Below are 10229 nucleotides of genomic sequence, written 5' to 3'. Positions count from 1 at the left end.
AAAGGTAAATTATTAAAAAAAAAAAATACATATTGGATATTATTAGATATGAATGCAATGCACAAATTACAACGTAGTAGGTAGAGAAAAGAGAAGGAAATTGAGTGTATGTATATTTCAGGAATGGTAATAAAGAAGTAGAGGTAGTGACATCTAGTAACTAATATATTAACTTCTTGAGTAATAGTTGAATGGAAAAGTATACGTGTGTATCCGGGTACTAGGAAAATACTAATGAACTGTGAGGTAAAGTCTTTATCTCACTAGTGGAATAAAGTAATGTTGAATAAAAGCCTACTTAAACAACGCAAAAGTATTTAGTAAAGGCATGTTTTTCGTTACGGTCATGGATAAAATTTAATTCAGTGCTGTGAATAAAGCCATTCTTTAGATTGCTAAGGACGATGAAATATAGACGAGTTTAGTACCAGTCATGGATAAAAAACATTATTACACAATTCAATTTTATGTATTGTAAGACTTCACTTAGCCCAATGTGCCTCAACATTTTTGATAATGAGATCCCCTTTTCCTCACTTTAGTGTAGCCTCTTGGCCAAAGTTGTATAAATGTAGAATATAACAGTGATTCTCAACCGGCGAACTGCAGCCCTTTTAGGGGGAGACCAAAGAGCAGTTAAGGGATGAAATGGGTGATATTTCTATTTTCTACATTTGAAGAATCCACTGCAAAAGGGGGAATGTCGTTAATTTGTGAAAAATGAGATCAAGGTTCAGTACCATAGATCAAAGGGAGTAGAATACAATACAATTTGTTGCACTGCAAGAAAGATGATAGTTCCAGATCTAAATCTTGTTGACGACTTGGTATACAACACAAAAAGGGGAAATGTCAGAGCGAAAAGTATAAAAAATGGGAATGTCATAGCATCACTGTATGACGCGACTAAGGACTCATTTGTTTACGAGAATTATTTGTTCGTAGTGACGTTTAGACACTCTCTACTGTGTGATTTATTGTTAATTTTTTATGTTTAAAGTCGCGTCTAATTATGGCATATTTGGAAGATAGTGAAGGTGAGTGCACGAGTCTGAAGAAAAGCAGAGGTACAAGGAAACGTAAAAGTTACGGTAGATGTAGTGATGTAATTAAAACGTTGAATTTATCAACACATGGAACTAGACCAGACTGCAAGTGCAAATGTTATCGGTGTTTTGAGGTCATTAAGCAATTAAGAAATTAAACAAAAAGCTCTAAAAGTACTGGAACACCACCGAAAGATCGGCGAGTCAAATATGACCACAAACATTGTAGAAAACCAAAAGATATCGCAGATAGTGTAGTGCAACATATCAGCTCATTCAAGGAACGGCAAAGTCATTAGAGTAGGAAGAAAAGTGAGAGAGTTTATCTCCAAGATAAACTAAATATTAATAAAATGTATGAAATGTACAAAGAAGAAAAACTGCCAACTGTTTCCATATGAATATTACAGAAAGATCTGGAATACCTTGGCCGCGAAACCAGATGGCCCGGGTTCGAATCCCATCGGAGCAAGTTACCTGGTTGAGGTTTTTTTCCGGGGTTTACCCTCAACCCAATTTGAGCAAATGTTGGGTAACTTCATCTCATTCAGATGCTAAATAACTTAAGATGTTGATACAGCGTCGTAAAATAACCTAGGTCTACTCTTCAGTACGAGATTTAATAACGTAGTTTCCCCTAAGTATGGTCCGCATTTTTCACATTTTTTCTTTGTATATTCAGTACTATTCATCAAAATTAAATGAAATTTTGGCTTCGGACTCTTGTAAGTGTTTTTGAAATACGTATTGACTTATGTGTTTGAAATTATTTAATTACAAATGTTAAAAAAAATCATAAGTATTGGTACATAGTTGTATTCTGAGTTGCCCAAATATGGTCCACTCATACATTCATACTTGAAAGCATGAATGGACTATAGCTGGAGCTGTAATTAGGCCTATTCGTATATCAATACATTGAGTTTCTAATTTAAGGATAGAAACATAATCTAGCAGAGAAATATTAAAAATAAATGAAAAGTGCATGGATTCCTTTTATTAGTACACACTGCATAAACACACATAAAAAAGTGAAATCTGAAAGTCACTTTCCTCTAATAATGAACAACTGCACTCACCGGCAAAAAAAAAAAAAAAAAAAAAAAAAAACCGGGCAACCTAAAGTTTCTCTGTCTCTCTTTTCTTTTTATGAGATGAGAATTAGAAAACCCATTATGAAATGAAGTAAACATTGCTTCCTAGAAAAAACAACCTGTTTTATTATGACTTGCATTATTATTTTCAACGCCAAACAATGGATGTATGTAATTAAAAGATGTAAAAACTTGCAAATTGTATCAATTTTCTTCCAAAAGTTCAACTGATTTTGTGGCCACCAAGATGTTGCTAATAGCGGGTATTGCCTCACCGTGACTGTATGACTGTTACCATTCGCCGATTCAACCCTTCGATCGGATTTTGGGTGACAGTCTGGTCGATTCTATTCCATTCTTTACTTAGAACATTTCGGAGCTGCTGTAAGTTGCTGTGAGGAGGTAAACGACTTCTAACTCGCTTCCCTAGCATGCCCCACACATGTCCAATAGGGTTTATATTAGGACTTCTTGCTGGCCGTGCCATCCTATGCAATCCACCGTCGTGAAGGAACTCGTCCACGATTCTTGTAGCATGAGGTTGAGCATTGTCATGCAATAACAGCATCATTTCCACTTATGGTACCACATGTTAAATTAGACCTTGTTAGATGTATCTTGGAGCAGTCAAAACACCTCCATTAATGAAAACAAGTTCTGTGCGAGCTTCATACGAAATGCCACCCAATACCATTACTGATCCACCTTGGAAATTGACACGCGAACTGAAGGTAAATGAAGAAAAACGTTCTCCTTCTCTTCTCCACACTCTTTCACGTCCATCTGTAAACTAAATCTCAATTCATCTGTGAAGAGCACTCGTTGCCACTCCCCAGGTTCCAATTAGCATGATTGTGAGCAAAACGTAATCGTTCAACATGATGTTGCTGGAGAAATTCTGGGTCTTTAGCGGGTCTTCTGGAATTCAGCCCACATTCATCCATGGTCTCATGGTGGAATGGCGGTCTCTTAATGTGTTTAGAAGAATAAAATGGTCGTCACGAGCCGAAGTTACTCGTTTTCTCCCTGAACCGCGTCTCCTAGAATAACCTCCTGTCTCTCTAAAGCGATGTTACACTCGTTGTACGGTGGATAGAGGAATCCCAAGAACTGCAGCCACATAACGCTGTTCCCATCTTCTATCAATGCAACCACTTTTGCTGAATCGGTAGGACTTAGTAACATTTGTATACAATGAAGTACTCTGATACTGATTCAAAAGAGCTTACCAGTCCGTAGACTTCTTCAGCTTAGCTTGAAATGAGTCCGAGAATTTTAGACACAATTTTTGAAGAATAACGAATCTTCTTTTCAGATCATTGTTGGTATTACGTATTCAATAATAGATTGTTACGTATCACAAAATGAATGAACGACTAAATGAACCTCAGCACACCTACAATTATTTTAAAAATTCCACAATTTTTAAAAGTTTTAAAGAAAATGTAGGTGGCCGGGATTTTTTTCTGGTGAGTGTATAATATTAGAGAACAAAAGTACGGTATCAAAATAAACTAACACATTCTTATCAAAATATTATGCACATAAATTCACCGATAATGTTTATTTACCATACTGAGAACTATATTCAGTAGGCCTATTCCGATCCTTAGAATCTCCACTTCTCTTGTAATTCTGAAATTGAAAATAGATCTCTCTTTTTCGAGACGCATTTGGGGTCTTCAATTTGTTTTATTATGTTTTCCTTTCTACAGAATAAAATGTCTTCCATTTCTCGCCACCTCAGTAATTGCCGCTTCTTACTATACATGAAACAATAGCTCCATTATTCTTCACTTCCAAAACTTTCCCTGGCCACAATTTCCCCTCATAAGTAACTATCACATAACTATATGCCTTTAGCATTAATTTAACAGATTTCGTCTTCTTTTCCACATCTGACTCACTGTTTGTAAATATAGGGAGAACACTAGAAACATAATCTGTATCCAATTCAATTTCATCGCTTTCATAGTCACTTACAGGGACGGTTGTTTTCCTTCTACTCTGGGGTTTTCGTTTTACCGGACCATCATTCGTGCTAGTACCATTGATGCTGGAACAGCCTGCTTCTTTATTTACTGGATCATAATGTTAAATGGTGTTTTAGAATATCCTGAGGTACCGTATTTGCAGAAGTAAATAATCACATTGATCACATTTTATTAAAACCAATATTTCAAAATGAAACACAACTATGGTCCACGATAAATTGTGGTACATAGTTGAAGACAGATTTCTAGCATTGAGGTTAAACATTTTTCACACAGAGTCCTTAGCCTCTGCCAGTCTAATTATTACATGAAAGTAAACACTATGTATAATAATGATACGTAGCGCTACAGCCCGTGACGGGCCTAGGCCGACCAGCCGGCTGCTGGCCTCACGCCCACATGCTGAAGCAGAGGTGGACGATCATCCAACCAGAATGGAGGTATCGGGTGGTTAGCACGATGATCCCTCATCCGTTATAGCTGGTATTCGCAACCGGTTTTCTCTACCTATCGTAGCTCCCCAAGTGCATCACGATGCTGGGTGGGCACCGGTCCCATACAATGGTCGAAATTTGTTGAGAAAATTTCTTCCCCCATGAGGACTCGAACCAGCGTGCATTCCGTAACGCGAGTCCTAGGCAGGATGCCTTAGATCGCGACGCCACGGCGCGAGAGAAACACTATGTATACATGTTTAATTGTACAAACAATCATATATCTATATCTTACCACTTCCACAGAGGAGAGCTTAATAAAACAGACAAACACAAACTGAATGATTTCGTGCCTGCACACATTCAATACAACGATGCACACTGACCTTGGTAAGCATCCATATCGTTGCCACTTGTAATGGTAGATGGAAACACACTATGGGGAACATAATTCCATCACAGTGCGGCCTCATATGGCAGTAAGTAGTACATGATGCGTTTTGGACCATAGTTGGGTATTTAGACAATAGTTATGGGAAATGACGGTATCGTATTTGGCTATCCGCGCTGCAATACATGCAGTGCGTGTGATAAGTACCAGGCTAATGCAAAGGCGCTTCATATCCGATTCTTCCTTATGAGGAAAAGAAAAACACAACATTGAGAATCAGATGAAGACAGCACAAGTGGAAAATAAAGTTCATAAGCGTAAAGCCGAAGTATTTGATGATAGAAAACGAAAAGCAAGAGAGAACAGCATGAAGAGTGGAATGCACGAAGCTATTGCTTTTGATTTTCACAAAAAAAAAAAAAAACTGTGTACCGTAAAACGGGGTAACTTTGCACCTGCAGGGGTAACTTTGCACCATCTATGAAAAACTTTTTATATAGGTCTAGGGGTGTTTATGCAAACCAAATTTATCTGTTCATCACTTCCACCAATAGAAGGTAAATGTGTACAGTATTTTTCCACTGTTTGTGATCACAATTTGTTTATGGTATATCTATACCTTAACAACAGAACGGTCCACACCTGTGGAGTAACGGTCAGCGCGTCTGGCCGCGAAACCAGGTGGCCCGGGTTCGAATCCCGGTCGGGGCAAGTTACCTGGTTGAGGTTTTTTCCGGGGTTTTCCCTCAACCCAATAGGAGCAAATGCTGGGTAACTTTCGGTGCTGGACCCCGGACTCATTTCACCGGCATTATCGCCTTCATATCATTCAGACGCTAAATAACCTAGATGTTGATACAGCGTCGTAAAATAACCCAATAAAATAAAATAAATAAACAACAGAACGTGTGCATAATTTGATTATAATATAGATCAAATCAATTATCTTTCATCATAGATGGTGTGCACAATCTCACGATAAGTTATATGTATATCTGTTCCTTATTCATCCATTTAGACTTTCTAGTTTCGTTTGTGCAGCTGTTTTGTCGGTAAATGGTGTTACAGAATAATTTTTTAATCAAGGTGAATTTGAGGCTAAATTGGGGTTACTTTGCACAATAACACAAACGAAGATTTTTTTAAAAGTCTAATTGCATTTTTTTTCAATTGAGGACCCTCCATAAAGTTTAAAAACGCTTATTATGGTATAATTCACACTTTGTATTACAGCTAAATTACTTGAATTTGTTTTTATCTTTATTACATATTGAAGTCATACATGGTCTCTCACTGTCAAAATTGGTAGCAATCTCCAAATATGTCAAAGGAAGATGCTGAGAAGGATACAAATGCAAATGACCTGAAAGGGAGTATATTATGGAATATGAATGGGAGGATGTAATTAGGAGACTAAATCCACCCAAGAATGCATCAAGAAAGGGCTTGCTTATATTCCATTCCAGAACTTGACACAAAATATTATGTATAATCTTTTTACAGTTATTCACGTGCTGTTGCTTCGACTTGTCATTCGAAAGAATTGAAAATATTTTTGAAACAACATTTTAGAAGAATGTCACCACTTATATTGAAATTTTGTGTAGTTTTTTTTTTTCAAAAAAGTTTTGTCCGTGTTACTATTTATAACAGTTTTTGAATCTGTGCTTCCATTTTTTCTATTCCTGATACAGTATATTTCATTGTTTAACACGTGTATGGTGGAATGTAACACCAGCAGTGGAAAACTTTGCACCACACCTCTGAAAACTCTGGCGGTGCAAAGTAACCCCCAACTATGAGTAACTTTGCACCAATTTTTGGCAGATTATAAATTTCAAAAGACATTTATTTTCGAAGATATGACTGGCTAAATACATTTCCGCATATCCCTAGAACGTATAAAATAAATGCTCATCTCAAAATTAGACATTTAAAGACTACATACAGACTGAAAACAAATTTCTAACCAGAAAATAGTGGAAAGTTACCCTATTTTACGGTATGCCTATCCTTACAACGAACGATGTATATATTACAGAGAACTACCATTCTATTCCTTTAACATCCACACTTTGTCCACGGGATATTCAGTTTTCTACTGCTATTCAGAAACAGTAGGGAAGAAAGGTTCTGATGAGGTGACCTCATTCCTTCATTATTTTATTTGTAATGTTTTGGATCTTAAAAGAATCTTGAGGTGTTTTGTGATGGATGCGTCTGTTTTCCGATTTTTCCATTATGTGGTGCATGCTGCTCGAAGACTGGATTGCATTAAAGTAACATTTTCCGTTCGCGGCCATTCTTATTTAGAATGCGGCCGAAACACAGCTGTCATAAACCATAAATATCCAGCTGAATTACCAGGACATTGGATAGAAGTACTTGAGATTGCTCGCATGAAGTCATTGCTTACCATGTTGCTCATATTGACCAAGCTATGCTGAGAAACTGGACACTGTTCTTGACACCATTGTTTAAGAAGATCTGCCCGATTGCAACAAGACCTTTTACTGAATTGTTTTTTTTATTAATCATCCTCGTCTAGATCCACATAAAATGCATAAAATGGAATGTGGCTCTCTTACAAAAATAAAAAGGATACTCAGTTACGAATTAGAGAGTGTTCCTCCTCCTTGAGAAGCTTTATCAAGGCAATAAATATAACATTTAAACTTTTCTAAAAGCTGATAAGTAGTGATATCAATAATAGTTCCTTTTATTTCAGACGTATTACCAATTTCGTGGGATAATATCAGAAATTTGCAACACCTCAAGCAGATGCAAGAGAATATTACAACAAAGTCCCTCACAAAGTTTCTTCAGTATCGACTAATATAGAGTAAACAGATCTTTGTAAGATTACTGACATTCTTTCTTTTTGTTATTTATTCTTTTCATTAATGGTTGACATTCCTCCATTTTGTCATTTATTGTTTGCATCATTGATGAAAAATTATTCTGGTAACAAGGATTGATTAGCAAGATCCACAGTTTACTACATATCATTTCTGTAATGTGTGTCGAGTTGTGTAAAAAGGAAATACACGAGTTATATTTGCTCAATGTCCTGTAATATGGTTTCAAATTTTAAATTTCATTTCCTGCAAAATGAAATAAATTCGACACTCGCCCTTTTTACAGTGAACTCTTAATTTTTCAAGCAAGAGATTTATTTTTTTCTGTACAGCAATCTCTTGTTATTCGTATTAATGTAGGCCAGCTGCAATAATGGTATCAATTTAATATTTTTTGAGTTACGAAATTTTTTAATGTCAGACGTTTTTCAAAATGTACATACTGACACAAAATATATATTACAGGTCTGAAAAAATTTACACAGCATCTGTAACATAATGTTGAATGTATAAAAGACCTGAAACTCATTGCAAATAACTTATTTATTTAGTGTCAGGATAATATATTTTATTTGTTATTCCTTTTTTAATATTTGCTTTATCCGAAAAAGGATCTGCAGTTTTCTTAATCATAATTTTCAGAACATATACTAAAAATTTCATCTTCTTAGCATAAAATCTGTTGCGAGCTTACAGTATTTCAATGTGAGTGAATAGTGAATACAAAAAGAAAAATGTCGAAAAATGACTTTTTTTGTACTCAAGTAATGTAAACAATCTTTATCATTCGTGAAAATCATGCATAATATACCACATTACTTACCACTGCCTTAAAATATTACTATGCCAACTAAAACGTTGAGACTTCTATCATGACGACATGAAATGCTATTAAATTAAAATTAAGTAGATGCATAAGTTCGTAGCGTTTCCGTTGTCATCAAAATACAGCGTTGTTAGAAGATTGTTTATCGTTTGTCATTTGTCATTTGTAATTTTGGAGTGTTGTGCTTGTAAATACGCCTTCAATTTGATGATTTGAAGAAAGTTTGTGCTATTTGTAGGCTAAAGAAAAAAAAAATGAACATTTCCGACATTTTGTTCTGTTTGAGCTTAATAGAGGAGCAAAGGCAGTGGAGGCAGCTCGAAACATTTGTGCCGTGTACGGGGAGAATTCCGTCGGAGAAAGCACTGCAAGAACAGTTGTAGTATCCAATCATTTATCATTATTATTGTGTTGAGGATTACTGTATGCAGCATGTTATTATACTGGTATATTTATATATAATTTTAATTTATTTACTACTTTGCTAGTGTGTATCAGTTTTAGAATTAATTCTAATTTTAATTTCTTTCGACGCGACTAGCACCACCTTACATGATTCTTAGGACGAAATAAAAATGCATACCTACATACATACATACATTCATACATACATACATACATACATACATTCGGCCTGGGTAGCGTAGTCGGTATAGCGCTGGCCTTCTGTGCTCGAGGTTGCGGGTTCGATCCCGGCCCAGTTCGATGGCATTTAGATGTGCTTAAATGCGACAGGCTCAAGTCAGTAGATTTAGAGGCATGTGAAAGAACTCCTGCGGAACAAAATTCGGGCACACCGGCGACGCTGATAGTAATAGTAATAGTCATTTATTCTCCATAAAAATTTTTACAAATCATGGCCTTGTCAATCTTATTTCTAGATCTTAATCTAGTGTCTGGTTATACTATAGGCATATGTATGAATTTATAACATCGGCAGTAGAGAGCGTCGTTAAATAAACCATAATTTAAAATGTTACATACATACTTGCACAAGCACACACGCATGCATACATACATACATACAGACATACGAGGCCTGTCTAAAAAGTATCCGACCTTAAATTTTCCCGCGCAAAGTAGTGATTCTAAGGCGGCGCCACTTTGCACGGTAGAAGGAGGAACTGTAATGCGCATGCTTGAATTTTTTCACCGCATTCGCTTGTGCCAGTCACTGGCTGGTGGTCGCCAAGTAAGGTGCTGTTTTAAGTGTTTGTCGGATTTAGTTTTCTCGTAAGATGACTGAACGAATTGAGCAAAGATACTGTATCAAATTTTGTCAAAAGCTTTGTGATTCTCAAAGTCAAACAATTCGTAAGATTCAGCAGGTGTTTGGGGAAGATGCGATGGGTGTAACACAAATTAAGGAGTGGTTCAACCGATTCAAAGATGGCCGCACATCAGCGGAGAGTGAGCAGCGTTGTGGTAGGCCCCAAACTGCTCGGAGTGCAGCTGTTGTTGAGAGGGTGCGAAATTTGGTGATGGCAGATCGTCGTTTGACCGTGCGGGAGATTGTCGAAGAGGTTGGAGTGAGTAAAGATTCTGCACATGCAATTTTGCGTGATGATTTGAACATGAACCGAGTG

Source organism: Periplaneta americana, chromosome 1 (assembly GCF_040183065.1).
Source record: "Periplaneta americana isolate PAMFEO1 chromosome 1, P.americana_PAMFEO1_priV1, whole genome shotgun sequence".
NCBI lineage: Eukaryota > Metazoa > Arthropoda > Insecta > Blattodea > Blattidae > Periplaneta > Periplaneta americana.
The sequence above is the reverse complement of the archived record's forward strand: the minus strand, read 5'-3'. Positions refer to the sequence as shown.